The sequence below is a fragment of the Nicotiana tabacum genome, chromosome 12 (assembly GCF_000715075.1).
Source record: "Nicotiana tabacum cultivar K326 chromosome 12, ASM71507v2, whole genome shotgun sequence".
Lineage (NCBI taxonomy): Eukaryota > Viridiplantae > Streptophyta > Magnoliopsida > Solanales > Solanaceae > Nicotiana > Nicotiana tabacum.
Window position 1 is genome coordinate 4,795,607 of NC_134091.1, and position 14,720 is coordinate 4,810,326.

The window sequence follows — 14,720 nt, forward strand, 5'->3', positions numbered from 1 at the left end:
GCCCCCACAAATCGGAGCACATAATCAATTAACTCACCTATGGGGACAATTCCCTCTTACAAGGTTAGAAAGGAGACTCACCTCGCTCTGAGGTTCCATAACCGGCTTCCAAACCCTTCCGACGACTCAAATCAATGCGCAACGCTTGAAAACTAGTCAAGAAATGAGAAAATCCATAAATATAGGCTCTAATACTCACAACAATTTAACTCAGATAAATTCCTAACTTCGCTCGAAGAGTTGACAAAATCGCCCTCTAGCCCACTTGCCCGGATTTCAAAAAAACTCACAAAATCAGACAACCCATTCCGATACGAGTTCAACCATACCAATTTTATAATATTCCGATAACGAATCGACCTCCAAATCTAGAATTTTTGTTTTTGAAAAGTTTACAAATTTTCTCCAATTTCTTCCATTTGATTCACTAATACTTGATGAAAATAACTATGGAATCATTAAATATAATAACTTTTGGATATAGAACACTTACCCCAATCCATATGGTGAAAATCGCCTCAAAAATCGCTTTAATCCTAGCTCCATAGCTCCAAAAATGAGTAAAAATCTCGGACTTCTCGATTTATACACTGTCCACCATTTCCGCACATGCGGTTACTGTTCACGCACCTGCGAAAAACACAGCAGCTGCCCAGAAATTTCAGCAGCTTTTAATTTCACTAAAAATGCTCTAACTCCATCATACGAACTCGGAATTCGATGATTCTTATTTCTATGAGTCACAAATAATAATACAAACCTATTCTTTCAATCGAAACTCAATTCGGAGCTCATTTACTCAATGCGATACCAATTTCGCTCGTTAAACAACTAACTCATGTTTTGCGCTAAAAACTCAATCACGACTTGAAGAAATTAGACCAAACTTTTCAGATCATCCCTACAATTCATTATCAAAATCTCGGAAGTTTCAAAATTGAGTTTCGATCTTTAGAACTAAAAATGGACCTTTGGATCATTACATGCTTATGCTCAAAACGCTAAACTCCTCCAAAACTCATCCGAGCCCCATGGGATCCCAACCAAGTATACTAACAAGTCCCATAACATGACACGAACTTAGTCGATGCCTCAAATTACATTGAACAATACTAAAACATGAATCGCACTCCAATTCAAGCTTAATGAACTTTAGAATTTCAAACTTCTACATTCGATGTCGAAACCCATTAGATCACGTCCGATTGACCTCAAATTTTGCACATAAGTCATATTCGATATTACGGACCTGCTCCAACTTTCAGAATTGGAATCCGGCCCCGATATCAATAAGTCAAACTCTCGGTCAAACTTCTCAAAAACCTTCAAATTTCTATCTTTAGCCAAATGACTTCAAAATGACCTACGGACCTCTGAATTCACTTCCAATCGCGCTCCCAACTCCAGAATCACCATACGGAGCTACTCCCAGATTCGGTATCCCAAACGGACATTGATAACCCTGAAATACACTTCAACCCAAACTTATGAAATTACTCCAAAATGCTAACTTCCACAATAGGCGTTAAAACGTTCCCGGATTTTTCAAAACCCGATCCGGACATACGCCCAAGTTCGAAATCATCATACGAACCTGCTGGAACCTTCGAATCCCGATTCCGAGGTTGTTTAGTCAAAAATCCAACCTTAGTCAATTCTTTCAACTTAAAGCTTCCGAAATGAGAATTCTCTTCCCAAATCAACTCCGAACTTCCCGGAATTCAATTCCGATAGTGCGCACAAGTCATAATACCTGAAGTGAAGTTGCTCATGGCCTCAAACTGCTGAACGACGCGCTAGAGCTCAAAACGACCTATCGGGTCGTTACAAAAATGGTCGTTGGATATCGTCAAATTCAATTCTTTTTCTATAGGTTATTGTCAATGTCAATTCTTAGTGCAATATTTCTTAGGACAAACATGGGAAGAGAGGGTAAGAAAGCCCAAAAAATCTTTTATACACCTTTACTTCAAGAATCAGAGATTGGTAGATTCTCAAAGTAGTTTGAGTGGCATACTGTACACATACACTGAAGTATTAAATTAATCACCTAAGTAATACTAAAAGAACATGAAAGATAAAGAATTAAATAAATAAATAAATTATAAAAAGAGAAGAGAAGTTGATAACTCTAACAAGCTTTATCCATAAAGAACTAAATCTAGCAATAAAAAAGAAAAAACATAGTCAATCTCTAAGATTCTAAAACCATCTCTAAAAATAAAATACTTTCTAATACATCAAAGATTTTTTCTCCAACAATACACACGCGCAGGATGACAGCATAACATCTTGAAATTTAAAATGAAATATGCAGAACAAACAATGTCCCAACATAATGAATAGGCTCCTTTGCTGAAAGAGACAACTCAAATTTAAGCCGTTTGACTTGAATTCTAATTTGATCCTACTGCTACTAATTCTTATAGCAGCAATTGCATGCTCTCTCAAAGCTATATTTTTATATCTAAATCACAAACTTCTTGATGCATATTGTTCTTTGATGTTACTCGAAATTCACTTAGAATACTTAATCGAAGCTAAGCTCCTGCATATTTGAATAAACTGAAAGAAGCATAGTTGCTACAGGAGGAACAAGCAAAGTTTTTATCGATAAATATTTTTAGAAATTGACATAAAACTTAAAGTCTTAAACCATGATATCCTGCTCTGGATTGGAGCCAATAAGGAATGAGGAAAGAACACAAATATGAAAATGAGGACGCTAATTAGTAATACCAACAAGTGTCTTCCTGTATCCCAGACTTAGGAGCACTAGCAGTGGAATGAAAAGAATAGAACATGATTTTTTTTCTCTTCAACCTCTCTATGCCCTTCTTACTCACTTTGGTAAAAAAATAAATAGGAGAAAACAATTTGAAGATGAAAATCCAATACTCAACAAATATACCATTTGAGCTTCTTTTACACTATAAATATGCCAGATCCAATTTACAGCGGAGGACACAAATGAAAAAAAAACAAAAAGGTAAAAAGGCATGTTGTTTCTTTTGAGAAGCAAATATAGATCAGACTATATATTGTCACAAAATGTTGAATTACTTTCGACGCAAAACAAGTCTCGTCTCAGGAATTTTACTTATTATCGAAAATGTTGTCTAAACAGCTGAATATCGAAGATTGACGGCCTGAAATTAAAGCAAACAGAAAATTAGAACTGAACCTCAAAAGAAACCTTGAACAACCTTGCCTCTACTAGAATGGAATACATATCACTATGGAGACATGAAACTTGATTCAAAGAAGAAGCAACAATTTTTTTTCTTTTTTTCTGTTTTTTCCAGGTGACTCCTTCTTTCTGTCCCTCTCTGACTATATAGAGTGTATGTGTCTCATTCTGTGAGGACGAGTACGAGTGAGGGTCTGAGTGACTGTGTGCGGTTAAAAGTGTATCAGTGCGTGTGCAAGATTTTTTTTTTTTTTTTTTTTGGTATTTTGGCTTTCCCTCATTTTTTGCTATTTTCTTTCCTTGTATGTAAGGGTGACAAGTGGACCGGTTGGGCCCGAGTCCGGCCCAGGACCGCGAACCTATATGAGTAGTGGGCCTAAACGGGCTTACTGGTTTAAGCCTGGGACCAGGGGGTTTGAGGCTCATGTGGGCCGATTTACACGCGAAGCCCGTTAGGACCGGGATCATTTGGGTCAGGACCGGCTCCTAAGTGGGACGATTCAACCGGTCTCAAACGGTCCTAAACGGGCCCAACGACTATAATTTTAAAAAAATTCTATTTTAAAAATCTGACCGTTGGCTATTGAAAAAATAGCTGTTATGGCTGCCAAAATGGCCGTTGGCTATTTATAAAATAGCCATTTACCCCCCCCCCCCCAAACTTTGTTTTAACCCCAAACTTTTTATAATCACACTTTTTCCCTATTTTCAATTATAAATACCCCCTCATTCTTTCATTTTTCTTCACCGAATCATCAATATCTCTCTAATTTTCTTCTTAAATTGGTTACTTTGTTGTTGCAACTTGTGTGAAAAATTATAAAGTTGGTGAATTGAAGTCTTCAATGATAATTAATTCGTAAATTCGGTAAACTTGTTCCAACTCTTTAGTTTAGATATTATATTTTTGTTTGTTTTATTTAATTACTTTGTATAATTATAATTAAGATGGCATATTCCTTAAAAATATTTAGTAAAAATAAGGGAAAATCCAAGAGTGGTGAATCTAGTGGCCAATCTATTCCTCCTCTAGTTCCCCCGCCTCCCCTACCCAAACCTCATACCCGCCCTCCACCTGCTCCTATTCTTGATAGTGATAATACTTTATTACAATTTACGGATAGTCAATATGTGCATAATGTTGGTGGTGGTGGGCGTTTAGATGATGAATATATGAACAACCTTTATGGTAATCCAACTATAGATGAAGAAGATGAGCAGGAAATAGATTTAGATGAAACACAACCAGATGATGATACACCCACTAGTCATGTTGCTCAAGTTAACCCAGCTAATCCAAATGATGCCTAGATCCCCCCCCCCCCCCCCCCGTTACTACCCCCACTTTTTCTAGACAACCTTCTAAACGGGCCGAAATATATCTTGTTTGGCCATTTTTTATTCAAATAAGAGAAAAAATAAAGCTAAGTGTAAAACTTGTGGCAAAGAGTTAGCCTTTAACTATGTTGATCGGGGGGGAGAAGTTTGAGGAAACACATAATGTGACGACCCGACCCGTCGTCTCATAGGTTACCGCTCCGTTTTTCCCATTCTCAGCTTCTTTATGCTTTATTATCCGTATCTTATGTAATCGAGTTGGTTTGGAGTGGTTTTGATAAAAAATGAGACACTTAGTCTCTTTTAAGAAGGCTTAAGTTGGAAAAGTCAACCGGACGTTGACTTATGAGTTAGAGGGCTCGGATGTGAATTCTGACGGTTCGGTTAGCTCTGGGAGGTGATTTGTGACTTAGGAGTGTGATCGGAAGTGGTTTTGGAGGTCCGGTGTAGAATTAGGCTTGAATTGGCGAAGTCAGTATTTTGGCGAATTCTGGTTGATAGGTGAGATTTTGATCCGAGGTTCAGAATAGAATTTGGAGAGTAGTTGTAGCTTCGTTATGTTATTTCTGATGTGTGTGCAAAATTTCAGGTTATTTGGACATCATTTAGTCGGGTTTTTGATCGAAAGTGTATTTCGTAAGTTTTTGGAAACTTAGGCTTGAATTCAATGAGTTTTGGGTAATTTGATATTGTTTGAGGTGTTTTGATGATTGGAACAGTTTTGAATGATGTTATGAGTTACGTTGGCATGTTTGGTTGTGGCCCCATGAGGCTCGGATATGTTTTGGAAGAGTTTTTGGAAGATTTTGGCGTTTCGATTATGAGCATGTAATGATCCAAAGGTCCCATTTTAGTTCTAGAGTTTGAAATTTGATTTTGAGACTTCCTGAATTTGATAATGAATTATAGGAGCGATCTGGAAAGTTTGGTCTAATTTCATCAAGCCGCGATTGGGTTTTGACGCGAAACATGAGTTAATTGTTTAACGAGTGAAATGGGTATTGAACTGAGCAAATGAGCTCCGAATTGAGTTTCTACTGAAGGGCTATCTTCATATTATTATTTGTGACTCATAGGAACAAGAATCATCAAATTCCGAGGTCACAGGCCCGAGAAATGAATTTTTGAGTAAAATTGCTTTCTGAAAATATTTAAGGAAAATGGAAATGAAATTTGATTAGAAAGTGATGGTATCGGGCCCGTATTTTAGTTTCGGTGCCCGGTACAGGTCTTATATATAGTTTAAGCACTTTCTGTAAAGTTTGGTTGAAAACAGACGTCGTTTGACGTGTTTCGGACTCAAAATGGAAAATTTGATGTTTTATGAAATTTGAAAGAATTCTTGGATTTTAAAGCTTAATTCGTGGTATATGACGTTACTTTGGCGATTTGATCGCACGGTTAAGTTCGTAGGATGTTGTTGAGTTAGTGTATGTGTTTGGTTAGGATCCACGAGGGCTCGAGAGGTGTTTCGGAGGTGTCTCGGGGTGATTTCGGACTTAGGAAAATTGGAGAAAATTGCAGAAATAGTACCCCGTGAACAGTACCGTGTACAGTACCCGTGAACAGTACCGTGTACAGTATCCTATGAATAGTACCGTGTACAGTACTCAGTGAACAGTACCGTGTACAGTAACACATGTGAACAGTAGCCGAAAATTCTGGACAGTGTAGAGAAAGAGCAGTCCGATTTTCTTTCATTTTTTGGACTTTCAAGCTCGAATTCTGGGCAATTTTGAGCGAGAAGTTATGGGAATTCTTGGGGTAAGTGTTCTTGACCCCCTTGTGATTATATTCCATGAATAAATCTTTATTTTTGGCTTTAGATTATTGATATTTGAAGAGAAATGGATGATTTTCTAAAATTCCCTAAAGATGAATTTTTAAGATTTGAAAGTCAATCCGATGTCGGATTTTAGTAAAATTTGTATGGTTGGACTCATGGTTGGATGGGGGTTCATATTCCGTGACTTTTGTCGTATTCCGAGATGTGGGCGGGCCCCACGAGCAAATTTTGAGTGTAATTTCGAATTTTTGATGGACAATGTAGAATTCCATATGGAATTAATTCTTATAATTTTTATTAACTGGATCGAATCGTTATGGCTAGATTCGAGGCATTCAGAGGTTAATAAGGGGAAAAGGCATCGCGATCTAGAGAATTAGCCTGTTCGAGGTAAGTAATTGATGTAAATGATGTCCTGAGGGTTTGAAACCCCGGAATTTCACATCATAACGCTATATTAAGGTGACTTGCACGCCGGATAACGGGCGTGGGGTAGAGCACCATTGGGGATTGTGACTTGGTCCGTCCCGAGAGATGTTTTTACCGTGTTTTCTACTTGAACTAAATTGAGAATCATCCTTACTTGGATTTGATTGTTACATTTGGGCTTCTTGCCAATTATTTGAATCCTTCAGGGATTGATATCACTGTTTTCGCATATTTTGCATATCATTTTATCTCAGTCCAAGGTTTTAAATACTGTTTTGCAAACTCAACCATCTTTCTAAGATTTGAAAACTTAAATGATATGTCTAAATGATATTTCGGACTGAGAACTACTGTTTTACGAATACCCAAGGGGCTTATGATGATTTCTGGATTGAGCATGGATCGGGCTGCGCGCCGCAGCAGTGTTACATTGATATTGAGGCCGAGGGCCTGGTTGATTACATTGATATTGAGGCCGAGAGCCTGGGTGATTATACTAATATTGATATGAGGCCGAGGGCCTAGATTTGATGTCACGAGATGGCTTGATATTGCGCTTGGGCTGTAGGAGCCCCTCCGGAGTCTGTACAAACCCCCATGAGCGTCGTCGACGATAAATAAATATGGATGGCTCGGGATGCACGCCGCAATGGGTACCAGAGGGCACCGTCATATGCATTGCATTGCACTCATGCATTTATTCCTTATCTGCATTATCTGCCATAATAATTATGTGCTCTTATTTTATTGACTGGTTGCTTCATACTGTTCTGAGCCTGAGGGGCTGATACTGTTCTGAGATACTGAGCCCGAGGGGCAGATTTCTACTTATTATTTTGATACTGAGCCCGATGGGCAGATTTCTACTTGTTATTTTGATACTGAGCCCGAGGGGCAGATTTCTACTTGTTGTTTTGATAGTGAGCCCGGGGGGCAGATTTCTACTCATCATTTTACTGCCAAATTACCTTTTTTACTGGTTTAAAAGAAATTTCACATGATGTTTCACTGAATTGTTATTTTAAATGATTTCACTGCTTCTGTATAGAATGTTGTGTGCCTTAACGTATTTTAGATCATTACATGCTTATGCTTAAAACGGTAAAAATCTTCCAAAAACTCTTCCAAAACTTATCCGAGCCTCATGGGATCCCAACAAAGTATACTAACAAGTCTCATAATATGACACAAACTTAGTTGTTCCTTCGAATCACCAAAAACAACGCAAAATACTAAATTCACCTTGGATTCAAGCCTATGAACTTTGAAACTTCTAACTTTCACATCCGATGCCGAAACACGTCAAAACTAGTCCGAATGACTTCAAATTTTGCAGACAAGTCCAAAATGACATAACGAAGCTATAGCAACTCTCGGAATTCCATTCCGACCCTCGGATCAAAATCTCACCTATCAACCGGAATTCGCCAAAATACTAACTTTGCCAATTCAGGCTTAATTCTACATCGGTCATCACAAACATATTCCGGACACACTCCTAAGTCCCAAATCACCTAACGAAGCTATTCGAACCATAAAATTCGCATTTCGAGTGCTCCAACATATAAGTCAATATCTGGTTGACTTTTCCAACTTAAGCTTCCTTAAAAGAGACTAAGTGTCTCAAACCTTACCAAAATCATTCCGGAATGACTTCAAATTCTGCACACAAATCACATTCGACATTACGGACTTGCCCCATCTTTCAGAACCGCATTCCGACCCCGATATCAAAATTTTCACTTCCGGTCGTATTTTCTCAAAAACTTTCAAATTTTTATATTTAGCCAAATGACTTCAAAATGACCTTCGGACATCCGAATTCACTTCTGATCGCGCTCCCAACTCCAGAATCACCATACGGAGCTATTCCCAGACTCAGAATCCCAAACGGATATCTATAACACTGAAATGCCTTCCAACCCAAATTTATGCAATTCTTCTAAAATACTAACTTCCACAATATACGCCGAAATGCTCACGAGTTATCCAAAACCAAATCCGGACATACGCCCAAGTCTAAAATCATCATACGAACATGCTAGAACTTTCAAATCCCAATTCTGAGGTCGTTTACTCAAAATTCCAATCTTAGCCATTTTTTTCAACTTAAGGTTGCCGCAATGAAAAGTTTCTTTCCAATTTGACTCCGAATTTTCCGAAATTCAACTCTGACCATACGTACAAGTCAATATACCTGAAATGAAACTATTTATGACTTCCAACTGTTGAACGACGTGCTAGAGCTCAAAACGACCGGTCGGGTCGTGACATTCTCCCCCACTTAAATAGACGTTCGTCCTCGAACGTTCCAAGAACTGCTCTTAAGTTATCTGAAATCACTGTTTAACACCTCGTGCACCTGCCCGTGCTACCACAACTTATATGGACATATTAGTTTGATCAAATCTGTAGATATCCTCTTTTATCCATACAATAAGCTCAAAACACAATTCCAACACATGAAATTCTCTGCCAGACCTGTTCCCTGTATATAAACATTGTATCAACTACCACACGAGGTACTAGAACACGACTGCGTACCTTTGTTGAATTAGCACCATGCATCGCATAATTCACCATCTAACCACAATGACACTCCATGAACCTTAATAGCCAAAATTCTACGACTCTGATGCTCCCAATGCATATGATGATATACCTATACATTCTGTTATAATGCTGACGATACAACCACAATGGAGGAGATGTGCAGAAATTTCTAACCAATTGCAGAGTTAACCAAACATTAATTCTCTCCTTTTTGACTAAAATCATCACCTCATTACTACCCAAATACTGGTAACTGCCCTGTAATATACCTCACATAATCCCACTGCAATGGTCCCCGATACCAATAGTCTCGCCTCACCTAGTACGAGCTGCTCAGACAACCAATCACCACAGGCAATGACCAACGGTCTCACATGATGCAAAAATGCGCCAATAGGCCATAATGCGAACAAGATACATAAGGAAATGATCCAGGAATGGACTGCTCAACTCACACAACTAATATGGACTTTTCCCCAGAGAATAGGAATTTATCAAGCCGTTTCACAGCACACATGGCACAATCACAATATTACATGAGTTGTCGAACACGGAACAACATATGATATTCCAACACCCCTCCTTGAGGAGCGCTATACTAAAATGAACACATCTGACTCACATGAAGCCCATAATCATATTTAAATCCATTCACCCACTTCAGGTCGATTCTGATCGCACTGAACTAGGCTGATAGCCTTTCCTGGGCCCGTAATAAGTCATTTCTTCTCATAACATGAAAGAACTACCACCATAGCCGGGACAACACCCCACAATCCACAACCAAATGAACCAAACGACTTCATATAGATCTTAGATATTCTTCCAACATTTCAACTTTCTTAAGTCCCCAAAATTTGACTAACTCCCAGATTTTTCAAATATTTCGGTAGAGTCTCCCTTGTAATTGGGCTTATCCACCTGTCAGAGTAATACCAAAACAACTCCTAACAGTATGTCCACAACCCAACAAGTACCACAAGTATATCAATAACACTAATCTCCGCATTACAAGCCCGACATTATCACAATGATATTTTGACATGAAACGCATCATTTGTATGATCATAACCACATTTCTGGTCTTAATAGTTGTTCATAAATAACTCCATCATTATCAATAAATCTCATATTAACCACCACCTCATTTCAAATTTTTACAATACTGACAACAGAATGTGAGGCATGAAGACCTCATTATTACTTACTCGGATTAATGAGTCACATTTAATGCCACCTGGGAACTCATCTCATAAGCTAAAACTCAATGTTTACAGTACGAAAATGGCTGAATATGAACATAAAATATACAAGAATTATCAAATCAACCTAAGTGGCATGACTCCCTTTAATATTATCGTACGAATTAAACTTTACAAAGGAAAACTTTAAACTCATAATTATTTACCACAAGGACCTTGTCCTTACATAACCTCTACTGCGGCTTGTAGCCCGGTTTAAATATTTCACATTGTGCCAACTGCAGTTTTCAATTTCCTTTATTTCTTCTTCTCTATAAATTTCGTAAACATTTTTTTTTCATAGCAATAACGAACCCTCATATCGGTAGGGCATATAATTCATAAAAAAAGTTGGAACCAATTATTCCAAAATACATTAAACCCATTGTAGTGAATAATAAACATTACTTTAACCTTACCCCAAATCCTTGGAGCCCAATTTCTAACATCCAAAATTCTTTTCAAGACCCGAATCTCACATACACACACTGTATAAGTTCGAACAAACTGTGTCAAGCCATAACAATAACCCTAGATATAATCGCATAACATACTACACAACTCGTATACTCGCAACACCATTCTCGATCACCATAACCACTCAAACCAACCAAGTACCAGTAGGAAACCCTACATTAAACAGAACCTCGCTCCAAAACCTTCGTACCCCATCAATAATGAAGAAATATACAGGAACTCACAATACACAACATGTTCCCCATACCTGTAGAAAGTATTTATTTTAAACCATGGTAGAAACCATCAAGAACACTTGGAAATTCATTTTATCCTAATCAAGCTATCAGAACTAAATTCCTCTAATTCAACCAGGCCACACAGGTCATCAAACTCAGAAATATTGTCATATTACTACAGCTAGTTCAACAAAAATTCTTCACAAGCTTAGGTAACACAGACCGTAAAATACCTCAATTCCACTACTAAGATCACCTTCATTCTCGTGAGAATCAACTCAAAATTCTCAATTAGAGTCAAATTCAAATCTCAACACACACCCTGTTAGTAGAAAAGAAACTCTCTACTCAACATTATAAGGAACACATCTACATAGATTATTTCGCATGAGATAACCCACCTACTTTGCCTCCAATTAACATTTTTGTATACCTTCCACCGTCGTACACATTACACAATCACTTAGTCTTCATGGGTCTAAACTCATACTGTAACATGAAATTTACTTCACTCCAAATAGGAGACTTGAAAAGATTCTTCACGCCCATAACTCAGAGCTACACCTCTAATCACAATGGAAATCATACACTTAATAGTTCACCTATCATCCAGCAGATCTTCCTCAACACTTCCAAGTCATATAGAAACATCTCACAGTACTAACATACCCATCACATTGCTACCCAACCGTCATTCCCACTAATAGGGGCAATACCTGACATATAAGTTCAAAACACTTGCTCACACAATCAGCACCTCGGTGCTCAAGCCGTAGGAAAAGATCCGGCCTCAAGTCCTTCAGACTGGCCCAACATCAACTCATAGAGATCACGTCTCGCCCCTCAATCAGGGAATCACAAGCTATCAAGGCACATCTGATACTGAGCGCTCATGTGCCCATGCAAACGCGTCAAAGGAATTTCAAGAGTTACTTTTCAAGCTGAATCAAGAACGCACGATAAGAATTCAAGAATGTGAAGTTTTCCTAAATGTTCTGCAGCCCCTCGAGGATAAATACAAACGTCTCCGTACCGATCCGCGAGACTCCACTAAACATGCTCATGACTCGTGAGACCTATGTAACCTAGGCTTTGATACCAACTTGTCACGACCCAATTCCCGAACTTGGTCGTGATGGCGCCTCTCATGAAGACAAGGCCAGCCATTCAACCCAATTCATCATTTTAAGACAATTAATTAACACAATTATAGTATAAACATGGTTTAATAATATCCAATAGCGGAAAATATAGATAAAATACGGAAATCCAACCCAACTCAGCCCTAACCGGGGTGTCACAAGTCATAAGCTACTACAGAATTTACTAAAATTCTACAAAGTATGGAATGAGGAATGACATCTGAAGATATCATAAATACAGAAGATAAGGGAGAAAACGGGTCTGCGAACGCCATGCAGCTACCTCGATAACTCAAATGAAAACTGAACAACAGAAAACTTGCTTTATGCCTCAGGAATACTTGTACCTGCACACATGGTGCAGGGAGTAATGTGAGTACTCCGACCCAGTGAGTAATAAATATAAATAATAACTAAAGGTAAGAAAACACGTTAAGGCACACAACACTCTATACAGAAGCAGTGAAATCATTTAAAATAACAATTCAGTGAAACATCATGTGAAATTTCTTTTAAACCAGTAAAAACAGGTAATTTAGCAGTAAAATGACGAGTAGAAATCTACCTCTCGGACTCAATATCAAAACAACAAGTAGAAATCTGCCCCTCGGGCTCAGTATCAAAATAATAAGTAGAAATCTGCCCCTCGAGCTCAGTATCTCAGAACAGTATCAGCCCCTCGGGCTCAATATCTCATAACAGTATCAGCCTCTCGGGCTCAGTATCTCAGAAAAGTATCAACCCCTCGGGCTCAGTATCTCAGAAAAGTATCAGCCCCTCGAGCTCAGTATCTCAGAACAGTATCAGCCCCTCTGGCTCAGAACAGTATGAAGCAACCGGTCAATGAAATAAGAGCACATAATTATTATGGCGGATAATGCAGATGAGGAATAAATGCATGAGTGCAATGCAATGTATATGACGGTACCCTCTGGTACCCACTGCAGCGTGCAGCCCAAGCCATCCATATTTATTTATCGTCGACGGCGCTCACTGGGGGTGTGTACAGACTCTGGAGGGGCTCCTACAGCCCAAGCGTAATAACAAGCCATCTCGTGGCATCAATCAAGTCCTGGTCAGTCATTGTTACCTGACCAATTTATATCACACAATGCCATTGTTACCACTGTTTCAAGTCACATCATACAGTGTCATTGTTACCACTGTTTCAAATCACTGCTGCGGCGTGCAGCCCGATCCATGCTCAGTCCAGAAATCATAATAAGCCCCTTGGGCATTTGTAAAACAGTAGTTCTCAGCCCGAAATATCATTTAGAAATATCATTTAAGTTTTCAAATCTTAGAAAGATGGCTGAGTTTGCAAAACAGTATTTAAAACCTTGGACTGAGATCAAATGATATGCATGTATGCGAAAACAGTGATGTCAATCCCTGAAGGATTCAAATAATTGGCAAGAAGCCCAAATGTAACAATTAAATCCAAGTAAGGATGATTTTCAATTTAGTTCAAGTAGAAAATACGGTAAAAACATCTCTCGGGACGGACTAAGTCACAATCCCCAATGGTGCTCTACCACACGCCCGTTATCCGGTGTGCAAGTCACCTCAATATAGCGTTACGATGTGAAATTCCGGGGTTTCAAACCCTCAGGATATCATTTACAAGCATTACTCACCTCGAACCAGTGAAATCTCTAGCCCGCGACGCCTTTGCTCTTCAAATCGGCCTCCACGCGCGTCGAATCTATCCAAAATTAGAGCAAATACATCACAATATGATAAGGGAACAATACCCAATCGAAAACAATCGAGAAATAGCAAAAAATCTCGAAACTAGCAAAACCCGAGCCCCAGGCCCGCTTCTCGAAAAATTACAAAACTCATATTACCGGATTCCTCGTCTCGCCACGAGTCCATATATACCAAGAACTCCCAAATCCGAGCTCAAATGACCTATCAAATACCAATTTGAAATATCAAAAACTCAAGCCCTAGTTCATCAATTTTAGGCTTAATTTCCATGAATTTCTAGACCAATTTTACAATATAATCGAGTTTTAAGTTCAAAGATCTTACCTCCAATCAATCCTCTTCGAAACCCTCTTCATTTGCTCCCAAAAAGCTCTCAAGATGCTCAAAAATGGATGAAAATGACCCAAAAATCGCGGATATAAACTCACTGCCCAGATTTTTCGGAATTACTGTTCACCCGCGCGGTACTGTTCACGCGCGTGGTCACTGTTCACCTGCGCGGTTACTGTTCAAGCGCGGGGTTACTGTTCACGCTGCTAAAAAATATAGCAGCAGCCACAGAAAATTGCAGCACTTTTATTTTTCATTAAAATGGCTCTAACTCCATCATACGAACTTGGAATTCGATGATTC